The 24,221-nt window shown below is 42.6% G+C and overlaps 1 non-coding gene and 1 pseudogene across 1 annotated transcript; one reads left to right on the forward strand and one right to left on the reverse strand.

Moving 5' to 3' along the window:
• The first annotated feature begins 11,632 nt into the window (after window positions 1–11,632).
• On the forward strand, window positions 11,633–12,738 carry LOC116534879 (annotated as a pseudogene).
• An 8,679-nt stretch (window positions 12,739–21,417) lies between these two features.
• LOC116534958 lies at window positions 21,418–21,520 on the reverse strand. Its single transcript, XR_004261970.1, has one exon. It is a non-coding gene; the product is annotated as a U6 spliceosomal RNA (small nuclear RNA).
• Window positions 21,521–24,221: the final 2,701 nt, after the last annotated feature.

Genomic DNA, 24,221 nt, shown 5'->3' on the forward strand with positions numbered 1-24,221 from the left:
GTTGTGGTTAAGTTGACTTAAAATTCACTGAAGGTTTTGGCACTGAGAATGAATGCCATTGGTAATGGCCATCTTAGAGGCTAAGGGAGAATAACATGAGAAGGGATCCCTGGTCAGGTGAATGAATGACCTGCCCTATCTGGAAGATCCAGGCAGCTGCTGAACAAGTGTGCAGGCCACTCATTCATTCACTCATTCATTATTTCCTGAGTCCCTGATAGATGCTACCTTGTAAGTAAAGTGCTAGGGTACCAACAGGAGCAAGAACAGTTCCTTCCCTAAAGAGCTCTCATCTAGGCAAAGAGTGGGGTAAGAGAATGAAAAAAAAGCAATATGGTCATCATATGCCTGCACCATTTACCAACTGTGTGATGTTGGGCAAGCTACTTGATCTTTATTAATATCATGTTTTCTAATCTGCATAATGGGGATCATTGAATCACTGGTCCATGGGTTTGTCGTGAGGAATTACTGGGTTAAAACAAACAAAAGTGCTTAGAGGTCCAGGGACAGTGTCCTAGAGGGATTGACAATTGAGCTGATGTCTTTTTTTTTTTTTTAAATATCTATATATTATATTGAATTTTAAGTTCTGGAGTACATGTAAAGAACATGCTGGATTTTTGCATAGGCACATACATGGCAATGTGGTTTGCTGCCTCCATCCCCATCGCCTATATCTGGCATTTCTCCCCATGTTACCCCTCCCCAACTCCCTACTCCCCACTGTCCCTCCCCTAGACCCCTCTACAGACCTGTGGGTGATGACTCCCTCCCTGTGGCCATGTGTTCTCATTGTTCAACACCCGCCTATGAGTGAGAACATGTGGTGTTTGATTTTCTCTTCTTGTGGCAGTTTGCTGAGAATGATGGTTTCCAGGTTCATCCATGTCCCTACAAATTACACTAACTCATTGTTTTTTATGGCTGCATAGTATTCCATGGCATATATGTGCCATACTTTCTCTGTCCAGCCTATCATCGATGAGCACTCGGGTTGGTTCCAAGTCTTTGCTATTGTAAACAGTGCTGCAATGAACATATGTGTGCAGGTGTCCTTATAATAGAACAATTTGTAATCCTTTGGATATATACCCAGTAATGGGATTGCTGGGTCAAATGGAATTTCTATTTCTAGGTCTTTGAGGAATCACCACACTGTCTTCCACAATGATTGAACTAATTTACACTCCCACCAAGAGTGTAAAAGTGTTCCTATTTCTCCACATCGTCTCCAACATCTGTTGTCTCCAGATTTTTTAATGACCGTCATTCTAACTGGTATGAGATGGTATCTCAATGTAGTTTTGATTTGCATTTCCCTAATGACCAGTGATGATGAGCATTTTTTTCATATGTTTGTTGGCTGCATATTTCTCTTCTTTTGAAAAGTGTCTGTTCATGTCCTTTGCCCACTTTTGAATGGGTTTGTTTGATTTTTTCTGTTTTAGTTCTTTGTAGATTCTGGATATAAGTCCTTTGTCAGATTGGTAGATTGCAAAATTTTTTTCCCATTCTGTTGGTTGCTGGTTCACTCTAATCATTGCTTCTTTTGCTGTGCAGAAGCTCTGGAGTTTAATTAGATCCCATTTGTCTGTTTTGGCTTTTGTTGCCAGTGCTTTTGGTGTTTTAGTCATGAAGTCCTTGCCTACGCCTATGTCCTAAATGGTTTTGCCTAGATTTTCTTCTAACATTTTTATGGTGTTATGTCTTATATTTAAGTTGTTAATCCATCTGGAGTTAATTTTAGTGTAAGGTGTCAGGAAGGGATCCAGTTTCTGCTTTCTGCACATGACTAGCCAGTTTTCCCAACACCATTTTTTAAAAAGAGAATCCTTTCTCCATTGTTTGTTTTTGTCATGTTTGTCAAAGATCAGATAATTGCATGTATGTTGTGTTGCCTCTGAGACCTCTGCTCTGTTCCATTGGTCTATATCTCTGTTTTGGTACCAGTACCATGCTGTTTTGATTACTGTAGCCTTGTAGTATAGTTTGAAGTCCGGTAGTGTGATGCCTCCAGCTTTGTTCTTTTTGCTTAGAATTGACTTGGCTATGTGGGCTCTCTTTTGGTTCCATATGAACATTAAAGTGGTTTTTTTTCCAGTTCTGTGAAGAAGGCCATTTGTAGCTTGATGGAGATAGCATTGAATCTATACATTACTTTGGGCAGTGTGGCCATTTTTACGATATTGATTCTTCCTAATCATGAGCATGGAATGTTTCTCCATCTGTTTGTGTCCTCTCTTATTTTCTTGAGCATTGGTTTGTAGTTCTCCTTGAAGAGGTCCTTTACATCCTTTGTCAGTTGTATTCCTAGGTATTTTATTCTCTTTGTAGCAATTGTGAATGGCAGTTTGTTCTTGATTTGGCTCTCTTTTAGTCTGTTATTGGTGTATAGGAATGCTTGTGACTTTTGCACAATGATTTTGTATCCTGAGACTTTGCTGAAGTTGCTTATCAGTTTAAGGAGATTTTGGGCTGAGATGATAGGGTCTTCTAAATTTACAATCATGTCATTTGCAATTACAGAAAATTTGACTTCCTCCTTTCCTAATTAAATACCTTTATTTGTTTTTCTTGCCTGACTGCTCTGGCTAGAACTTCCAATACTATATTGAATAGGAGTCGTGAGAGAAGGCATCCTTGTCTAGTGCCAGATTTCAAAGGGAATGCTTCCAGTTTTTGCCCCTTCAGTATTGGCTGTGGGTTTGTCATAAATAGCTTTTATTATTTTGAGATACGTTCCATCAATACCTAGTTTCTTGAGAGTTTTTAGCATAAAGGGCTGTTGAATTTTGTCAAAGGCCTTCTGTGCATCTATTGAGATAATCACATGGTTTTTGTCTTTGCTTCTGTTTATGTGGTGAATTTGATCATGATGGATAAGCTTTTTGATGTGCTGTTGCAATTTGTTTTCCAGTATTGTATTGAAGATTTTTGCATCTATGGTCATCATGGATATTGGCCTGAAGTTTTCTTTTCTTGTTGAGTCTCTGCCAGGTTTTGGTATCAGGATGATGTTGGTCTCATAAAATGATTTGGGAAGGATTCCCTCTTTTTGGATTGCTTGGAATAGTTTCAGAAGGTGTGGCACCAGTTCCTCTTTGTATGTCTAGTAGAATTCAGCTGTGAACCCATCTGGACCTGGACTTTTTTTGGGCGGTAGGCTGTTAATTGCTGCCTCAACTTCAGCCCTTGTTATTGGTCTATTCAGGGTTTCAACTTCTTCCTGGTTTAGGATTGGGAGGGTGCAAGTGTCCAGGAATTTATCCATTTCTTCCAGGCTTACTGGTTTATGTGCATAAAGTTGTTTGTAATAATCTCTGATGGTGGTTTGTATTTCTGTGGAATCTGTGGTAATATCCCCTTTATCATTTTTTATTGCATCTATTTGATTCTTCTCTCTTTTCTTTTTTATTAATCTGGCTAGTTGTCTGTCTATTTTGTTGATCTTTAAAAAAAAACCCAGCTCCTGGATTTATTGATTTTTTGAAGGATTTTTTTGTGTCTCTGTCTGCTTCAGTTCTGCTCTGATCTTACTTATTTCTTGTCTTCTGCTAGCTTTTGAGTTTTTTTTGATCTTGCTCCTCTAGCTCTTTCAATTTTGATCATAGGGTGTCAATTTTAGACCTTTCCTTGCTTCTCATGTGGGCATTTATTGCCATAAATTGTCCTGTAGACACTGCTTTAAATGTTTCCCAGAGATTCTGGTACATTGTGTCTTCGTTCTCATTGGTTTTGAAGAATATCTTTATTTCTGCCTTCATTTCACTGTTTATCCAGTCAACATTCAAGGGCCAGTTGTTCAGTTTCCTTGAAGTTGTGTGGTTCTGAGTTAGTTTCTGAATTCTGAGTTCTAATTTGATTCCACTGTGGTCTGAGAGGTTGTTTGTTATGATTTCTGTTCTTTTGCATTTGCTGAGGAGTGATTTATTTCCAATTATGTGGCCAATTTTAGAGTAGGTGTGATGTGGTGTTGAGAAGAATGTATATTCTGTGTATTTGGGGTGGAGAGTTCTGTAAATGTCAATTAGGTTTGCTTGGTCCAGGTTTGAGTTCAAGTCCTGGATATTCTTGTTAATTTTCTGTCCCGTTGATCTGTCTAATATTGACAGCGGAAAGTTAAAGTCTCCCACCATTATTGTGTGGGAGGCTAAGTCTCTTTATAGGTCATTAAGAACTTGCTTTATGTATCTGGATTCTCCTGTATTGGGTGCGTATATATTTAGGATTGCTAGCTCTTCTTGTTGCATTGATTCTTTTACCATTATGTAATGCCCTTTTTGTCTCTTTTGACCTTTTTTGGTTTGAATTCCATTTTATCAGAGATTAGGATTTCAACTTCTGCTTTCTTTTGCTCTCCATTTGCTTGGTAAATCTTCCTCCACCCTATTATTTTGAGCCTATGTGTATCCTTGCATGTGAGATGTATTTCCTGGATATGGCACATTGATGGGTTTTGACTTTTTATCTAATTTGCCAGTCTGTGTCTTTTGATTGGGGCATTTAGTCCATTTTCATTAAGGGTTAATATTGTTATGTGTGAATTTGATCCTGCCATTTTGATACTAGCTGGATGTTTTGCCCATTAGTTGATGCAGTTTCTTCATTGTGTCAATGCTCTTTACAATTTGGTATGCTTTTGGAGTCACTGGTACTGGTTGTTCCTTTCTATGTTTAGTGCTTCTTTCAGGAGCTCTTGTAAAGCAGGCCTGGTGGTGATGAAATCTCTGAGTAATTGCTTGTTCGTAAAGGATTTTATTTCTCCTTCACTTATGAAACTTAGTTTGGCTGGATATGAAATTCTAAGTTGAAAGTTCTTTTCTTAAGGATGTTGAATATTGGCCCACACTCTCTTCTGGATTGTAAGGTGTTTGCCGAGAGATCTGCTATGAGTTTGATGGGCTTCCCTTTGTGGGTAACCTGACCTTTCTTTCTGGCTGCCGTTAGCATTTTTTTCTTCATTTCAACCCTGGTGAATCTGATGATTATGTGCCTTGGGGTGCTTTTCTTCAAGAATATCTTTGTGGTATTCTCTGTATTTTCTGGACTTGAATATTGGTCTGCCTTGCTAGGTTGGGGAAGTTCTACTGAATAATATCCTGAAGAGTGTTTTCCAGCTTGGGTTCATTCTCTCCATCACATTCAGGTACACCTAACAAATGTAGATTAGGTCTTTTCACATAACCCCATATTTCTTGGAGGCTTTTTTCATTTCTTTTTACTCTTCTTTCTCTAATCTTGCCTTCTTATTTTATTTCTTTGAGTTGATCTTCAATCTCTGATATCCTTTCTTCTGCTTGGTATATTCAGCTACTGAAACTTGTGTATGCCTCACAAAGTTCTCGTATTGTGTTTTTCAGCTCCAACAATACATTTATATTCCTCTCTAAGCTGCTTATTCTCATTAGCATTTTGTGAAAACTTTTTTCAAGCTTAGTTTCTTTGCATTGTGTTAGAACATGTTCTTTTAGCTCAGAGAAGTTTGTTATTACCCACCTTCTGAAGCCTGTTTCTGTCAATTCATCAGACTCATTCTCCATCCAGCCTTGTTCCCTTGCTGGTAAGGAGTTGTGATCCCTTGGAGGAGGAGAGGTGTTCTGGTTTTGGGTGTTTTCATCCTTTTTGCACTGGTTTCTTCCCATCTTCATGGATTTATCTACCTGTGGTCTTTGTAGTTGGTGATTTTCAGATGGGGTCTCTGGACATCCTTTTTGTTGATGATGAAGTTATTTCTTTCTGTTTCTTAGTTTTCCTTCTAACGGTCAGGCCCCTTCTGCTGTAGGACTGCTGGAGGTTCACTCCAGACCCTGCTTGCCTGGGGATCACCTGCAGTGGCTGCAGAATAGTAAGAGTTGCTGTCAGTTTCTTCTCCTATTATCTTTGTTCCAGAAGGATGCCCACCAGATGTCAGCCTGAGCTCTCCTTTATGAGGTGTTTGAGGAGATAGTCTGTCCCTTATAGGAGCTCAAGTGCTGAGCTGTGAGCTCCATTGGTCCATTTGGAGCTGCTGGGCAGGTACATTTAAGTCTGCTGCAGCAGAACTCATAACAGCTTTTTTTTCCTGGGTATTCTGTCCTGGGAAGGTGGAGCTTTATTTATAAGTTCCTGTCATTCTGCTACCTTTTTTTCAGAGATTCCCTGCCCAGCGAGGAGGTAGACTAGTCACAGTCTGCCAGCAGAGGTGTTGCTGAACGGCTGAGGGCTCTGCCCAGCTGCTGTGTGAACTTCCTTCCAGTTTTGTTCATAGGGGTATAGTTAGAACTGCTCAGTAATGGCGGTCTGCCTCAGTAATGGTGGACTGTCTCTGTAATGATGGACTGCCTCGGTAATGGCAGACTGCCTCGGTAATGGTGGACTGCTGCAGTAATGGCAGACTGCCTTGGTAGTGGTGGACTGCCTCGGTAATGGCGGACGCCCTTCCCCCCACAGAGCTGGACTGTCCCGGGTCCAGCCGTGCTTGCTGTGAAACTCTCAATCCAGAGCATTTCAGATTGCTGGCCTTTGTGGGGATAGGATTGGTCGAGCCAGATCACCTGGCATCCTGTTTCAGCCCCCTTTTTTTTCAGTTGAATGGGCTACTCTGTCTCCCAGGTGTTCCAGTTGCCAGTTGAAACAGCACCTGGATTTGTGTTGAGTTTTTGTGTGGAGAACTGCTGCACCAGCTGAAACAGCCACAATGGAGACTTGTGGTGCTTTTTCACCCGGGAATCTCCTGGTCTGTGGGCAGTAAAAATTCATTTGGAAATGCAGTGATCACTCACTCTGTGTTTTCACTGGGAATTGCACTCCAGAGCTGTTCCTATTTGGCCACCTTGGATCATCGAATTTTTTCTTTCTTTAAATGAGGGAAAGTAAGCTCCCAGGAACTCACAGCTCTCTGCCTGAGCACAGAAGACAGCCCCAGTAGCCCAAGGGTAATCCTTGAAAGAGGAGGTTCAGGCACAGGCCATTGTAGTTAGAAGCACATCCAATCTGGGGGTGCAGATATAAAAAATGAATCTGTGGGAATTTGGATGGAGCTCCAACAGTGTCAGCTTCAGCTGAAAGGCAGCAAGCATGATTCTGAACAGCAAGCATGTTTCTGAACACCTATTATATGCCAGAGAACAGTGAAAGGTATTTGCTGGAAGTTGGTGCAATGATTCTGAAGAGGTGGAAAGACCACTGAAGTGTCAGGCTTAAGATATCAGTTTGATTCCACACAGCCACGTACTTCTTTGAGCAATGCTAATAATAATCACAGCAGCCAGTGTTTATTGAGTACATACTGCTACGAACTGAATTTCATCCCCCTCAAATTTATGTGTTGAAGTCCTAACCCCCAATGTGACTATAACTGGAGATGGGGTCTTTTGGAGGTAATGTGGTTTAAATGAGGTCATAAGATTGGGGCCCTGATCTGATAGGATTTGTGTTCTTATAATAAGAGACACTAGAGACCTCATTCTATCTCTCCACCATGTTAGGACACAGTGAGAAGCAGCTATGTGCAAGCTGGGAAGAGAGATCTCGCAGGAACTGAACCTTGCTGTAACCTTGATCTTGGAGTTTCCAAGATCAAATTTCCTCCTTTCCTCCATCCCTCCCTTCCTTTCTTCCATCCTTCCTTCTCTTTCCACTTTCTCCTTTCCTTCCTTCCTTCCTTCCTTCCTTCCTTCCTTCCTTCCTTCCTTCCTTCCTTCCTTCCTTCCTTCTTTCCTTCCTTCTTCCTCTCTTTTCTTTTTTTCTTTCTTACTTTCTTTGGAAACAGATTCTTACTACGTTGCCTGTGCTGGCCTTGAATTCTTAAGCTCAGGACTACAGGCATATACCTCGGCATGTAATTTACATTTGTTTTTGAATTGAATTCCCTGAACACACCAGGAAGGAGAAGAGGGCACTAAAGTTTATAGAATTAGGTAATTTGTTCAAGAACACAGGACTCTAACACAGTGGTAGAACTAGAATTCAGACCTAGGGTATTCTAAATCCCTGTTCTATAAAATTGCAAGACAGGTTGCACAGCTAGTAAAGGGTGTGGTCACTTTCAGAGCCATGGCAGTCGTCTGCTTCTCAAAGTCTTCTCCTTATCTATAAAGGGGATGGTGTCTCCCTCCATCCTTTCTTCTCAAGGGAATCAGGAAAGTGCCTTGCTATTGAGAAGGGTTATGTCTGGTGATTTGGGGCTGCCTTTCCAAGCCACACAGTAGACCCCTCTTAAGCCTCCTTGGAAGAGCTTCATTATGTCTGTCCTTCGTGCTTGTAGAATCTCAAGGAGAAAAGCTGTTTCCTCATATGCTCTTTCTTGCTATCTCTCAGTGTTTCAGAAGAACATAATTTCCTCCCCAATGTTCAAACTAGATGAGCATATGAAGCCCTGAACAGAAGATTATTAAGGAAGCCCATAGTCTGCCTTCCAGTCTGCAATCTAATTAGCTGAAAGAGGCCCCTTAGAGTCAGCCCCAGAGAAATCTTGTAAGGCCTAAAAAGCTGTCTAATGAGAGAAGACAGCCCATCGAAGAAGAGGGAGAAGCCTATGTTTGTGTATCTGTGGGAGGGAGGAGAGACTCTGGCTCCTGTGTGTACCTCCATAATCACTTCCACAGCTACCTTCAGCCAGAAAACTAAAAAATGTATTCACAGAGCTCTCAGTAAACACAGCCTGGGTGGTTGTCACCCTGCAGCCTGGCACAGAGGACACCTCCTAGGGTTTTTCAGAAAGAGGAAGATTGGTTTTATTTGGAGCTACTGCAAGCCCCAGGTAGCCAGCCTCTTCTCACCACTATAATAGACCATAGAGGAAAAAACAGACTAAAAATAGTCTGTGATTGTGTTGGGGAGGGATTTCATATTCAGAGAGCCACAAGTGCCTGGTTAGAAGGATGGGAGGGAGTCACTGCTTCAAGAACAGCAGGAAACAGGGCCTGCCCTTTGGGACTTAACAACTCTGCCATTCATATTCAGTCACCCACCCATTCATTCATTCAGCAAATACAGGTTGAGAGCCTACTATGAGGTAGACATTGTACTAGATGCTGGGACATGGAAGTGAAAATACTAAGTGATTTGCCACTCCCACGAAGCTTCTATTGTTGGGCCACAGACAGACAGCACACATGAAAAAATTAACAGGATAATTATAGAAAGTGAGAAGTGTGCTATGGAAGAAAATAAAAGGGGGGCAACTAGCTCTACAGGGCCCCTCCAACTCCAAGTTCCCAGTGGGATCAGTGGAGGCCTTCATTGTGATGTGTCTCCGCTGAACTCCTCCCTCTGCTTGGTTCTGCTTCCTTCACTCCTCCGTAGGCACTAGTCCCAAGGGCAGTCCCTAGAAATTTCCTGCAAACAGCTCTCTATCTCAGAGTATGGGTTCCAGAGAACCCAACCTAAGGCAGTGAGTGATGGAAGGAGAATCACTTCATACAGTGTTGCTAGTGAAGGCCTGTCAGAGACTGATATTGGGGACTGAATGATGGGGAGGACCAAGCTTTGAGAATATACGTGGAGAAAGTGTCTCAGGAATAGGGGATGACTGAGATGGGAACAAGCTTGGTGTATTAAAGGAATAGAAAGATAGCCCATGCAGTTCGAGCACAGTGATGCTCGAGGAAAGAGGAGTGAAAGGGGAGAGGGCAGCAGAGCCAGGTTTTGCAGGAACCCATAGGTTGCACTGAGGAGTTTGCATTTTATTCTAAGGGTGGAAAGTCATGGGAGAGGGTCAAGCACAGGAATGAAATGATCCAATTTACATTTTAAAAAGATCGCTCTGGCTACTGTGAATTCAATTTCATTAGGAAGACAAGACTACCTGATTAGGAATATTAGACAATAACCCCAAAGCTATATAATTCTGGACCTATAACGGGCACTGAATAAGGCTCATTGGCATGAGTATATCTCATATTCATTGAATGTATACTTAGCAAATATAATAGTTGAACACCTATTATATGCCAGGCACTGTACTAGGCTCTGGGATACAGCAAATAAATGAGATAAATAATATCCTGAACCATCATAGAGCTTGCATTCATAGTGAGAAGACTGTAATAATAAAGTGCTCAGTTGGGCTGCATAGACTTAAAGCAGGTCATTGGGAATGAAATACAAGGGAAGGGCTTTCTGAAGAAAATGGGACTTGGAACAGGTAGGAATATGCAGGGAGCAGCCATTGCAGATAGAAAAAAACCTACAAGAACAGTCCTAGTGTGGCAGTGGTGAGCATGGTCACAGTGTCAACAATTACCATCTATCGAGTACCTATTATGTGCCAGACATTGTGCTCAGAGTTTTGCGTCTTTTAAATTGTGTAATCTTCAGAGATATCACATAAAGCAAGCATTATTTTTCTCCCATTTTATGGATGATGAAACCGAGGTTCACAGAAATATCTTATTCAGGCTCACACATATAGAAAGAGGGGGATCTGGATTTCATCCCATGCCTGTCTGACTCAGATTGAATCCTATGTCCTGAATTCCCGCACTACAGTGACATTCCAATAGGTGGGGTGAACCATGGACAGCGTCTTAATTGGCTAGAAGTGGCGCTGAGCTGTCCAACTCAGGTTCCTATCCTTTTCCAGGACAAGTTCTGTGCCGAGACTTGCACGTCTGCTGTTGTGTGGACACAGCTCTTGGTTCTTCACTTTTCTGCCTGTGACTTTCTTTATCTCTTTCCTACATCTCATTTGGCAGAGATTGCTAAATGGTTGCCAATATCAGGTTCTAGTTTTTATGACACACGGTTTAATATATTTCTTAACATCCTTTACAGTTATATGTGGCAGATGACTGAATTCTGGCTAATGCAGCCTGAGTGGAAACTAATGTATGGCACTTCCAGGTCTGGTCCTTAAAAATCTCCCACTTACGCTTGTTTCTCTTCCTGTCCATCTTGGAAGACATTCATTGAAGATGTCAGAGCCACTCTTAACCTGTGTCTTTGAGTAACTGTGTGGGCAAGAGATCACTCACCAACCTGGACCTACCTTGGGCTATTATGTGAGAAAGAGATACAATCTATTGTTTTCAACCATTACATAATTGGTTCTGTTTGTTACTGCAGCCCAGCCTACACTAACTCATACACCTACTTTCTGTCATGACTTCTGAGGATCCAACTCTCCTTTAAAATATAATTCCAGCCTTTGTTTAGGATTTCTGAAAGAGAAAATGGTAATTTGGACCATTCCAAAAAAATTTCGCTAAACCAAGGAGGCTATAGATAAAAATCAAAGAGTGCATGAATGAAAACTTTATGTTTTCTGTAGTCATAGCAATAATATGATAAGTGACAGAATTTTTTAAAAAGGAAGGAATACAGAGAATCATTCCACCCACTCAGGAAGGTGCTGGGGTGTGTGGCAGCAACAGCAGAGGTGAAGGGATGGCAGAGGTGAGGATATCCTCTTGTGGTAGCTCCTCATGGGTTTCTGTCTTGAAGGTTTCTTTCTCTTCCTTAACTTTGTGTTCACCAGGAGAAAAAGCGAGGGTGGGAGGACAATAAAGAGAAGACAAGAGTACATAGCTCTGCGTGATATGTCAGACTGGGGTGGGTGTGAAGGGAACAGCTCTCTTGCAATTTTCTCAGGAGTACGAGCCTCCCTGAGGACTGTATGAGTTTCTGGACACTTCGGGAGTCCTCAGCTAGTAACATGGGCTACATGGATCAACTCATAAATGATTTGGAGGTCCAACTTAATTCAGAAGGTGGCTCAATGCAGCTATTCAAGACAGTCACTGGCCCTGTTCAGAGCAGAGAGCCCCCTGAGACTGAAGCAGAAATAATATGACTTCTCCAGCATTCCTGGATGCCCACCCCATGGAGAACCCAGCACTGTTTAATGACATCAAGTTTGAGCCCCCAGAAGAACTTCCAGCGAGTGATTTCAGCCTGTCCCCAGTAGACCCAGTTGACTTCTCCTTTCACAAGCCTAAGGCTCCTCTCCAGCCTGCTAGCATGTTGCAAGCTCCAGTACATCCTCCCAAGCCACAGTTTGTTCTCCAAACCCTTGTGGTGTTCAATTCAACATCTGACATGAGCACTTCAGCAAATATTCCTACTATTCTGACCCCAGGCTCTATCCTGACACCTTCTCAGGGCACTGGTGTCTAGAAGATCTTACATTCACAGAATCCCCTCAGTCTGTCTTTTAAGTAAGATAGGTGACCTGAACCCATCCTAGTGGTAGTTCAGTCTCTGCCCATGGGGTATATTACTTTGCCTGCAAATGAGGGCCCTGTAGCCATTACAGTCCCACTCATTGGAGGAGATGGTACAAATGCTGGATCAGTGAAAGTTGTCCCCACCTCCATGTCTCCACTGGAGATTCCAAGTGACAGTGAGGAGAGTGCAATTGAGAGTGGATCCTCAGCCTCACAGAGTCTGCAGGGACTACAGCAAGAACCAGCAGCAATGGCCCAAATGCAGGGAGAAGAGTCGCTTGACTTGAGGAGAAGACAGATGCACCAACGTGACTTTGCAGGATGCAGCAAAGTGTACTCTAAATGCTCTCACCCAAAAGCTCACCACAGAATTCATATAAGAGAGAAGCCTTGTAAATGCACTTGTGATGTCTGCTTCTGGAGATTTGCTCACTCAGATGAGCTCACCCACCATTTCCACGAGCGCACAGGCATCAAGCCTTTCGGGTGTACAGACTGCAACTGCAGCATTTCTGGTTCTGACCACCTGTCCCTGCACCACGGTCACCATGACACCATGCGAGTTGTACAGGTCACACTAGAGAAGTGATATGGATATCTTTTCTGTTTGTGTGTTGAGGTCATGACCATTTTTTACTCTTTGACTTTAATTTGTGTCTGGAATGGAGCTGAAGCAACCCACTGAGCCATGTTGAGGAGACTGGAGGAAGACGTAGCTGGTCTCCTGTGGGGCTCTTCATATTCCACCTTCACCTCTCCACTGTCCAGACCTTTTTTTTTCCCACCTCCACATGCTTTGAATTCCAGCGTGGCACCCATGGCTGCCCTCACACCCCCCTTGCTCTGAAATAGGACATTTTTCCTGCAGTAACAAAACAGGAATCAAACTCAAGGCTGTGAACAAACATATGCCACTTTTCTCTTTCCTATTTTTCTTTTGTTTTCTAGAATGCTTATCTATATGTTTTTTAAATAATTACCTACAGGTTGTTTGATAGTGTCCTAAATGACTTTCTTCAAGTTTCTAGATGAAAGGAGTGTAACAATGTAATTGATTGGTAAGATTTATAGGGATTCGGTTCCTGAGTATGAGGCATATTCCCAGTCAATAAACCGAGTCCCAAACCAAACTCAAAAGTTTAAATAAATTGAATCCTATTTCTTCTTAAAGTTTGGTTTTCAAAAATCAGGGAGAAATAGAGACGGAGAAAGAGAGAGAAATAAAGAGAGGAGGAACTAGAAATATGAAAAAGCAGATAGCAAAGAAGAGAAAATAAAGAAAAAAGAGGAAACAACAGAGAAGATATAGAGAAGAAAAAGCCTATGCAAAAAAGGACTGAAGGAGCAAAATTAAAATCGAGTCTCTCCACAGTTCTAGAAGATAAGGCTCCCAGGAACCTGGCATGATCTCCCAGGAAGTCATCACACACAGCCTCTGAGATAAAAAGGTGCTTCTTTCACGGTCTGGGACCAGGTGCATTAGGCCTACTGCCCTGTTATCTTGCACACCTGCAAAGAATCTGGATATTGCGTTGTGATCAGCAGCCTGAGATTAGCTCCCAATCAAACTCAAGAAAATCGTATTTCCTCTTGGCAGGTAAAAAAGAAGAGGGATAAAGGTTACATCAACAGGGGACAACCTCAGTTTTAGTAACTTTTTATTTAGATTTCAGTGGCTGGGAGTTAATTAGGTTTGGTCTTTTTTTTCACTCTCCACTCCCCATCTTTTTCTTGACTAATTAGTTGGAAAATGGATTCTGAAGAAAAGCAGAATGATCCTCAGGTTTAGCAATGGGGTGGTGGTAATGGGGTAGTTAGGAAGAAAGCCCCCTCGAAGCGCTTTGGCTCTAACAGGCCCTTTAAGGCTGTATGTTTGTCAGTACCACGGACAGCTCCAGGCCTGCCTGTGGGAGGGTCATTGAGGAAGTCCTGAAGGTGGCTTTAATAAAGTAGCTCTGGAAACTCCTAGATAGCTGGCGCCTGCCACTTTATTTAATTATGCAATGATCAGCAACCTTTATATTTTAATTCCGAGTCACCGTAATGAAGCCGTCCTGCTTCTACTTGGGGCGGGACTGCTCATTCTTCCATTGCTCCGGAAGGGTCTTCAGCGCTAATTGGCTGTTTGGTAGCTGGATCTTGACAGTACGAGGTATGTAGCGATCCCCTTGCTTTCCTTCGAATGCATTCTCTGGTCTCTCTGCCCTCCTCCTCTTTGATTTGCCTAATTAGTGCTAATAATTTAAAAGCTGCATGGCCTTCTTTTGATCCTGCTGTCGACGGCAGACAGAGCCATTCCATTAGCAGATATTAAATAGTGCTACTATGTGATGACACACGGCTGGAGCTGGCTCACACACGGTTCCAGCCTGGGACTGCAGGGCTGACACACACACACACACACACACACACACACACACACACCTCATTCACTTTATTCCTAGAGCAAAGTCATTGTAGGCAGTAGCAGCTTTAAAGCACTGTGTCTTAATAACTGTTTGAGGCCCCCTTTATTGTGGGCTGGCATTGAAAAACCACATGATTTATTTCACATTTCAGGATTTTAATGATTAATTCATGAATATATCTGCAAGAATGCCAAGGTCTCCAAAATAATGAAAACCTTTTTTCCCCCTAAAGTTGTTTGTTTTCATTTCAAATCAAAGCAATCTGTCTTGAGCATTCATTTCTCTCTCCCTTCACTCCCTTCACCCTGAAAAAAAAAAAAAACCGCTGCTCATTTCACTGGGGTCTTGATAACAATTTGACAAGTAATAGAATTCATTTACATTTATCAAAATAAATAGATAAGTCTTCCGTCTTCTCTCTGTTTAGCTGACATGGGCAGGTCTTTCACCTCCAGCAGGCATCAATAAACTCGAGGTCATGTGCAGTGATTCAGCCTGTGTGTTCCCAAATATTCTGAAACTTTTGTTGAAGTGTAAAGGGGTGCTCAGACTGAGGGACTTCAGGTGTGCTTTCATGGGGACTCTTCCCAGGTTCTGGGAAAGCAGACAGACATTGTAGCTGTCAGTCTGGCCTGGGCTCATAAGTCATAAGCCATGTCTTACTTATTTAAAGGCAGTAGGATGCATGGTTAATAATGTTGGTTCTATAATGGGATTAATTGAGTATGAATTCTAGTTTTATCATTTTCCCATCAAGTGTGTGACTTTAGGCAACTTACTCGTAATAATAACAGCTACATTATAGAGTTGTTATGAAGTTTAAAAGAGGTAAGACATGTAAAAGGCTTGGCACTGCACCCGGCCATAATAAGTGCTCAAAAAAAAAGTCAGGGGTAATGACGATGATGGCAATTGAATAGCATTGGTCATTGCACTATGGGCCAGAGCAAACTAACCCCTTGGACTTGGGCCGCTGTACATGGGTCTGGATGAGGGGGTTGGTGACTGTGAGAAATGACATTTAGAACTTGCAGGGTTACCAACAACTTCCTCTTTGTGCTCCTATTTATTTTATGTTTTTAAAAATTTTGTCATTTATTGGTAAACTAACAGCTACACTGCATAAAGTTTAAATGGCACAAAGGGGATGCAGTGAAAATTTAGTTTCTTCCCATTTTGATCTCCCAGGTCTCTTGTTCTCTGCTGGAGATGGCCCTACTTATAATTATCTTGTGTATCCTTCTAGCAATATTAAATACAGATGCAAGACACAGGACCATATTCTGCTTATAGTTTTTTCTTTCAAAAACCGTGGTGTGTTCTTTTCTTTGACTCTTGCATGAAACAATAAACCCTAAGACTATTGGACATCACTACATTTAGTTTTAGTCATTTCCCACTGATGGACCTTTAGGTTATTTCTGGTTGTTTCTAGTCTTTTCCCAGCATAATACGGTCTTGAAATAGGCTAATGAATAGAGATTTGTTGGTTTCTTTTGCAGGAGAGACAATGAAAGGAATGTGTGACATACCCTAGCTTTTTTTCTCTCTCCAACATTCATTCCCTATACTTTTAAAAACAGAATCCTGTTTTTCCTTTGGGGAACTACTCTTCACCCACTTTCTGGTTGAGCCTACTTCTGGTTTCAAGGATGAGATGTGACTAAAGCCTGACCAATCAGAAGCACTAAATTCCCTGGCCAGTGATTGATTCAGGGAAGATCATGTGACCAAGCTCAGGCTAAAGAGAGTCAGACTTGAGACTTCTGCAGACACTACTGGAACCAGGGCTCCATCTTCCTAATGAAGGTGTGAAGCTGGTGGGCAGGCTGGAAGGAAAAAGACACTAAAAACAGGTGGACCAGGTATGAAAGGAATTTACTGCAATGGTGGCTGCAATGTGGCTATACTGCAATGGTGGCTGTAGTGCAATGGTGGCTGCAGAACTGTGGAAGAGGAGTCAACAAGAAATTTATTTCAGAGAAAAAATCAGAGCAGTTGGCAAAACTCTGCAGAGAAGGCCAGAAGAAGTAGGAGGAAGGGATTCAGCATGACTCTGAAGGTTTTGGGTTTGGAGAACTGAGGAATGAAGCTGCCTGAATGAATGCGGATATTCAGAGAGGAAGCTTGCTGGGTGGGTAGGCTGGCTGTTTGCCTGTCCTTCTCCCATCTGCTCTGTGTCACAGGGAGCTACATTTCTCAGCATTCTTTGACATTTAGTTTAAGAAAGCATTTTTGGAAGATTGAAGAGTGGCGGAGAGGAGAAGTTGGAGAGTATTCCTCATTCCCTCCTCTAAACTTGTTCTCCTTGAGCATCTCCCATCTTGCAACTAAGTCTCAGATCTATGTTTTTTCATACCTTCTCTTCTTATCTGTACATCAACCCACATTCCACTCATCCACTTATGTCTTCTCCCTCCTTCCTCTTCTTCAGTCTATCAGTTAGAATTCACCCAGCAAAACAGAAATCCTACTAGGTGTTCCTAGACATTGGAAATCTGAGGTTGATATTGGGGAAAGAACTAATACCTTTGTTATGGGATAGCTATATTATGAAAACCTTTTACTGTAAACTCTGTGGAAGAATGTGACTTGGCTCATGGTGCTGCCAAATTCACTTAGTCATGAGCTCTGGCTTTAAAAAATGTGAAGAAGTCTTTATGACCTCTGGTTTGTTGTCTTCTACAGAAGCTTAACTGTAGAGATTGACACCTGTCTTAGTCTGTTCAGGCTGCTGTAACAAAATACCTTAGACTGGATGATATATAAAGAATGAACGTTTGTTTTTCACAGTTCTGGGGGCTGGAAAGTCCAAGGTTAAGATGTAGCGGGTTCAGAGTCTGGTAAGGGGTCATTCTCTGCTTCCTTGTTGCTGTGCCTTTGCATACTGGGAGATGCATGCTGTGTCCTCACATGCCAGAAGGGATAAAAAAGGCGTACTTGGTCCCTCAAGGCATTTTATAAAGACAGTAATCTCATTGATAAGGGTGGGACCTTCATGGCCTAATTACCTCCTAAAGGCCCCACTTCTTAATACTATTGCATTGAGGATTAAGTTTCAACAAGGGTTTTGGAGAAACACAAACATTCAAACCATAGGAATACAAAAGGAAAGCTACCCTAAGTCATAGGCCCATGGACTCTTAGAGATGGAAAGGGTCATTTTACAGAGGGTCAAACTGAGGCCCAGAAAGACTCAGGCCATTTGAGACCAATGCATATGGGCTGCATTGAAGAAAAGTCATTTTTAACACAATCAAATGTCATGGAACCAGAAGAGCTGTCTCTCTCTCTCTTTTGCACATGATCTTGACTTTTCAGAACAGGTATTGATCTTTTTAATGCAGGACAGTGGGATGCCCAGTACAAGACTCAACAAATGTTTTAATACACAAATGGTGAGGAAGAGGCGATGAGTCTGACAGCCTGTGGACTCAGAGTTGGAGGATTTTATGGAAAGACATTTCAGGGAAAAAAGTGACGCTATTTCCTGAATTAAGATCTTCTACATCATTAAAGAAGCCTAGGCAGCATAGGTAGACCCTGTCTCTACAAAAAAAAATGAATAAATTGATAGCTAGGCATGGTTGTGCATGCCTGTAGTTCAAGCTACTTGGGAGGCTAAAGTGTGAGAATCACCTGAGCCTTGGAGGTTGAGGTTGCAGTGAGCTGAAATGGTGCCATTGTGTTCCAGCCTGGATAACAAAGATTTTGAGACCCTTTCTTAAAAATAAATAAATAAGCTTTTCCAGGGTAGCCACAGCATGCACAGTGGGAGCAAAGGGGTAGTGAGGCTAGATGATGAATCAGTTGGAAATATTTTGAGCTCAAGAAGCAGAAAACTCAACTTTCTTTGGTTGAAGCAATAAGGATGTTTATTGACTTGCAGAACCAAAAATTTAGATGCAAGGTAAGCTTTACAGATGACCAAACTTTGTATCTCTGTGTGCATTTCCCTGCAGCTCTCTTGGCTCTGTTTCCTGTGTGGAGCCGTTTCACACTCAGGTGAATATGGCGAGGCTGTAGTTCTCCTCACAGCTCACGTCTATGCATAATGACACCAAAGGACAAGGGAGAGGATTTTTGGAAGCTCTCCCAGAAGATGGAGGAAGGACTCTTTCAGCTCTTGTCCTTGCTTTCTCTTAGTCTGTTTCCCAAACAGCAACCAAAGGGACCCTGTTGAAACATAAGCCAAATCATGACACTGTTCTGCTCAAAACCCTCAGGCAGCCTCTGTATAAAAGCTAGAGTCCTTTCCAGACCTACAGAGCCCAGCAGGATCAGTCGGCCTCAGTGTCACCTCTTTGACTTCCTCTCCTGTTCTTGTCCCTCTTGTCCACTCTACTCCAGCACACTGACCTCCTTGCTGCTCCTCAAACATGCTAAGCCCATCCTGCTTCAGGACCCTTTGCCTGAAATGCTCTCCCTACAGACTTCATTTTGACAAATCCCTCACCTCCCTTGAATGGCCTTCCCTGAGGACCCTATTTAAAAATGCAGTCCTTGGACTTTCATTCTTTCCGTCTCTTCTTTACTTCACCTTGTTTCACTGATCATCATCAAACATGATAAATATTTTATGATTTATTTGTTTACTGTCTGTCTCTCTTCACAGAGTCATGACTTCTTTCTATCTCCTGCATATAGTAAGTTCTATAGTCCCAGCATTTAATAGCAGTGCCTGGAACATAGTAGGTGCTCAGTAAGTATTTGCCAAATAAATAAACAAAGGTCTCTCTCAAGCTTCTCCTTTTCTTTCATTGGCTTGGTTTGGTCACATGACCTTTACTGAGTCAATCATTGCAAGGGTTTTTGGATTCCTTCCAAAGCAATCAGATTTGTCCCTGGAGCTGGGGGCTGGGTTAATTTCCTGTGAAACACTTGGCTTCATGCAGACCTGGACAAAAATCTGGATTATTTTAGGAAGAAGAAGAGGGGGAAATGTGTTGGTTAGGCCACCCACAGTGTCAACCACAGATGGTGCCAGCCCTTTCTGAAGGCCTCACTGTGGCCTCCTGTGCATGCCCCACCTCCCCCTCAGAGAGCTTTTCACTCTCTGAGCAAAAAGATGATCACGATGGTGAGGACCTTCCCTCTGAGATGTATGGTTGTTGGGAATGGTGGGTGAATGACAAGGGGGAAAGAAGAAAAATTGCAATGATAAAACACCTTTGAGAAGCAGTAATAAAGCCTGCAAAATGAGAAAATCACATGCAAACCCCAGATTGCAACTTCAGAGGTGCCAATGGCAATCCCAAGCAAGCACTTTTCTTGAATGACAGTTTAATTTTACCATTATTGCAGAGAGACCCACTTAAACATAGGTGCTCCTCTGCGTGGGCTTCTGCATGTTAATGTCTGTGAGTGATAAAGGTCTGAGTTGTCCATTCTGCCTGGAAGCACAATGCCCTGTGAGGAGCTCTGGCGTGTACGACCCTCAGCCTGCCTTAGGAACCACCATCAAAGCTGGGACTCATCCTAACAGTCAAGCACCATCTGCAGCTAGAGTCAGTGAGGACATTCACTTTTGCTCAGTAACAACTGTAGAGAGAGGATCTAAACGAAGCTAAACTCACATCATGAATGGCTCCATTCAGCACCAGAGAAGGTTCAGCATATTCATTTTTTGATTTGATAGTAGATTATTCAGTGCACGCTATGTGGTAGACACGATTCTAGGCACTGAGGATACACTCTTGCCTCTCTACTGAGCCAGGCTGCTTGTGTAAAAATGAAAACCCAAATCCTGTCCCCTGCTTAGAAGTCTCCTTATAAGGACTCTATGTCTCTTTATCACACTGAGGAGAATCCCCAAATCCCTTAGGCAGCTCCTGCCCACCTTGCCTCCTTATCTCCCTCCCACCTGGCTGACCTTGGAGGTTCCTGTGCTCCAGTGTTATCCTGGCCGCCCTCTTTCTGCTGCTCTCTTGCTTCATGCTAGTTCCTGCCACAGGTCTTTTGCACCTTTTGGTTCTATCCCCTGGAGCAGTCCTCCCTTGCATCACCCATGGCCAACCTCTCCTTACACAACTGTTGCTCGGTGCTGTGTTGTTAAACATGCCTTGCTTGACTAATGCTATACCACACACCAGGGGTGGCATTAAACATCTCCAGCGACAAGGTTGGTACAATCACTGGGAAATCCAAACAGATGCTAGCCATTTACAGCTGGGACAGCATATGTGTATAACGGCTGAATGCCATCCAATCACACACAACTTTCCAGTCAGTAAATCAGCCAGTTACATTCATTTCTGTCATACTACCTGCCAGTCTCTGACATTATCTCCCTCTTCCTTCCCCCCACCCCAGCTTTCTATTTTTTAATTGCATGCACCCATTAAAGCAAAAGTTTGTTTTGTTCTTTGTGCATTACAGCATGGCAGTGCCTAGTTCTGAGTCTGTCACAAAGTAGGCTCTCCATAAATACTTGTTGAATGAAAGACCAAAACATCTCAGCCCACAGGTAGCTTATTCTGTGAGATGGGATTAGCGGTGGCAGTTTTAGAGGTGCACACGTGGACCACTGAATTGCCTTAGAATTCTGAATTCTGAAATAAGAAAGTAACTCTGAATTGGAGGGAATGATCATGACCCTGTGAGTGGCTGGGAGAGGGCAGCTCTGCATAGCTTCTGGGATGATAAATCTGGGGCAATGTCTGCAGGATAGATGATCTGCAGAAAAGGATATAGTTCTTGAAGACTTTTTTGCCATGTCGCTTTGACCCTGAGCTGCAACAGCACTCACTGTCTTCCTGCAGTGTTGGTCTTTCTGTAGAGTCTGAAATGAATATGGCTCTTAAATATCTTAAATATCATCTTTAATGATCCTAGCTAGAATGTCTTAATTATTTTTTTAAAAAAATATGGAAGATTTCACAAATTTGTGTGACATCCTTGCACAAGGACCATGCTAGTCTTCTCTGTATTGTTCTAATTTTAGTATATATGCTGCCAAATGATGCCCTTGTGAGACAGGTAGATGAAATCAGCTTCATTTTGCAGACCAATAAACTGAGAGCTGGGCACAGTGGCCTGTGCCTGTAGTCCCAGCTAATCAGGAGGCTGAGGGAGGGGCATCACTTGAGCTTACAAGTTCAAGGCCAGCCTGGGTAGTATAGTGAGACCCCCATTTTTTTAAAAAAAACACCCAAGAAATTGAGACCCAATGAGATTAGATGACTTGCCCAAGGATACAGAATGAGGAAGAGGCAGAGACAAAGCCCAAACATTGTATTTACACTGCACCCAATGTGAGGTTTTTTTTTTTTTGAGACAGAGTTTCGCTCTTGTCACCCAGGCTGAAATGCAATGGCATGAGCTCAGCTCACTGCAACCTTCACCTTCTGGGTTCAAGTGATTCTCCTGCCTCAGCCTTTGAAGTAGCTACAATTATAGGCATGAGCCGCCATGCCAGGCTAATTTTTGTATTTTTAGTAGAGACAGGGTTTCACCATGTTGGTCAGGCTGGTCTCGAACTCCTGACCTCAGGTAATCCACCAGCCTCAACCTCCCAAAGTGCTGGGATTACAGGTATGAGCCACCACTCCCAATCACATTAGGGCTTTTGGGGTGTCCATCACTCAACTGATCCACTTCTGGTCTTCTCTAGGGAGATGTTTATTTTGTTTTCAAGTGAGTCTTAAGTGAGAACGATTTGTGAGCCAACCACAGCACTGTCTTGACTGTCTGTACCATTTTATGCCTTTTGAAAATCCTTTCATAGCTTTAAAATTGACATTATATTGAGATAATTGTAGATCCACATGCATTTGTAAGAATTAATAGAATGATCTCATATACCATTTATCCAGTTTCTTCCAATGATAGTATTTTGCAAAACAGTAGTACAATAGGATATTGACTCTCTCACATTTTTAAGAAAATTTAAAAAAATGCACTCAGGGAGCTCAGGGGGCAGGACACACACCTCTGCCCTTGGGCTGTGCTCAGCTTCCCCACCAGTATGGCCAATGTGAACTTCTTGATAACAGGGACAATGTATCTCTTGCTTTGTGTCTGGTCCCCAGTGTGGAGTAGACTCAAGTAGACTTCCTGCTTCCACAGACTTAGTAAGGAAAGTGGACAGAGCCATGGAGCCTCTAGATGGTGGATGTATGTCAAGAAAGCAGCGCTGCCAGGCTCTGGGTGACCTTGGGCAGATTTTGTCCTTTCACAAGCCTAAGCCTTCTTAGCTGTAAAATGAAGGGCTGGATAATGTCCGTAAGAATCTTTCCAATTTTGATATAGGATTCTGCAATGTCAAAAATAAGAGAGATTGTATTATTGCAGATTGAAAAATAATTATCTTTTATGTACCACATGTAACTTTCTATTTCTCAGGCTACCTGTTATGTAGCATCAACATTGCCTCATATATCAGACACTGCTGTAATAAGTATGCAATTTGCAGCCGCAATTTCCATTTTATGGCAATATCTGATTTACATGAGGTGTTTTTAAAGCATGTCACTTATAACGTACACACCTGCCAAGAGCCTGCTCTTTCATAATGACTTTTCAGTGAGGTCAGAGAAAGCACCCAAATTCAAGTAAACAAACAGCAGGAAGCTTTCAACACCAAAGCTTCTTTTCCACCCTGGGGAGGGATGTCACCACCCCTCAATAGAGGATGGTGACAAACCTCCCACATTCAGACCTGCCTAGGTGGATCAAGACTGAACCCCTTTCTAGCAGGCACTCTTGAATTCCAGTTGGGGAGGAGAGCGATTCACAGGCCTGTGTATGCAGCAGATGAGGGGCTGTTTGTGGAAAATTAATTAGCTAAGAATCAATGCACTGAATGACCAGTTCATTGAGTGTTCAATTCCATTGGTCATTTTGATAGAAATTTGAAGATGAATATTTAAGAGGTGGAGGCAGAGGCAGGGTAATAGGTAGTAGGGGCATGTAGAAAAAAAAGTATGAATTTGCTAAATTCATCAACTGCTGGAGTTTTGGAAAATCAGTTTCTTTGCATGTTGGCTGTTGATGAATTGATTTTTGGCAAATTCATCTGTTTCTGGAGGGTCAGTTCAGTCTGCTGGAGATCTGAAAACTTGACCTTTTAGTGTTGCTGTTGCAGACTTTAGGCCCACTTTGTCCATCCCTCTGCAGCCAAGCAGAACATCCCTGAGCCAGCTTGATCCCAGGAAGAGAAAGAAGGATAGTAACACAGGTTGTGCATGATGGATCTAATCCTTGCCTATTCCTGGCACACCTTGAGTGAAAAGGATTTTGAGGAATCTCTCTCCTTAATTCTGGCAGGAATTTAGTGGCCTTTGAAGCAGAGCCAAGCAGACACAGGCTTCGTGGAAACTTGATCCTCTTGCAAGACTCTGAAGCCTTTTCAGCCAGCCCTTAAACACCGCTGCTCATATAGTTATGCTACCAGGATTTTTTCCAGCTTCTCATGCTAGTGCAATAATGGTGAAGCACTCAGGGACCAGGTAAAGTAAGGGCAGTGAGGATGTCTTCAGCATCTGCTGACAGCCTCTCTTGGATACTCTGAGGTCCAGCTAAACAACTTGATATGGTTGGCTGCCCACCAGGACAAAGGCTGGCTGAGAAGAGGCTGGATTTCTGCCTCAGAGATTTGGCCTCTTGTTCAAAATCTTCCTAAAGGTCAGTCATCTGGCTAGGATTTCTTCTTGAGCCTTGATCC

Source organism: Sapajus apella, unplaced genomic scaffold (assembly GCF_009761245.1).
Source record: "Sapajus apella isolate SASKATOON/1434 unplaced genomic scaffold, GSC_monkey_1.0 scaffold90, whole genome shotgun sequence".
Lineage (NCBI taxonomy): Eukaryota > Metazoa > Chordata > Mammalia > Primates > Cebidae > Sapajus > Sapajus apella.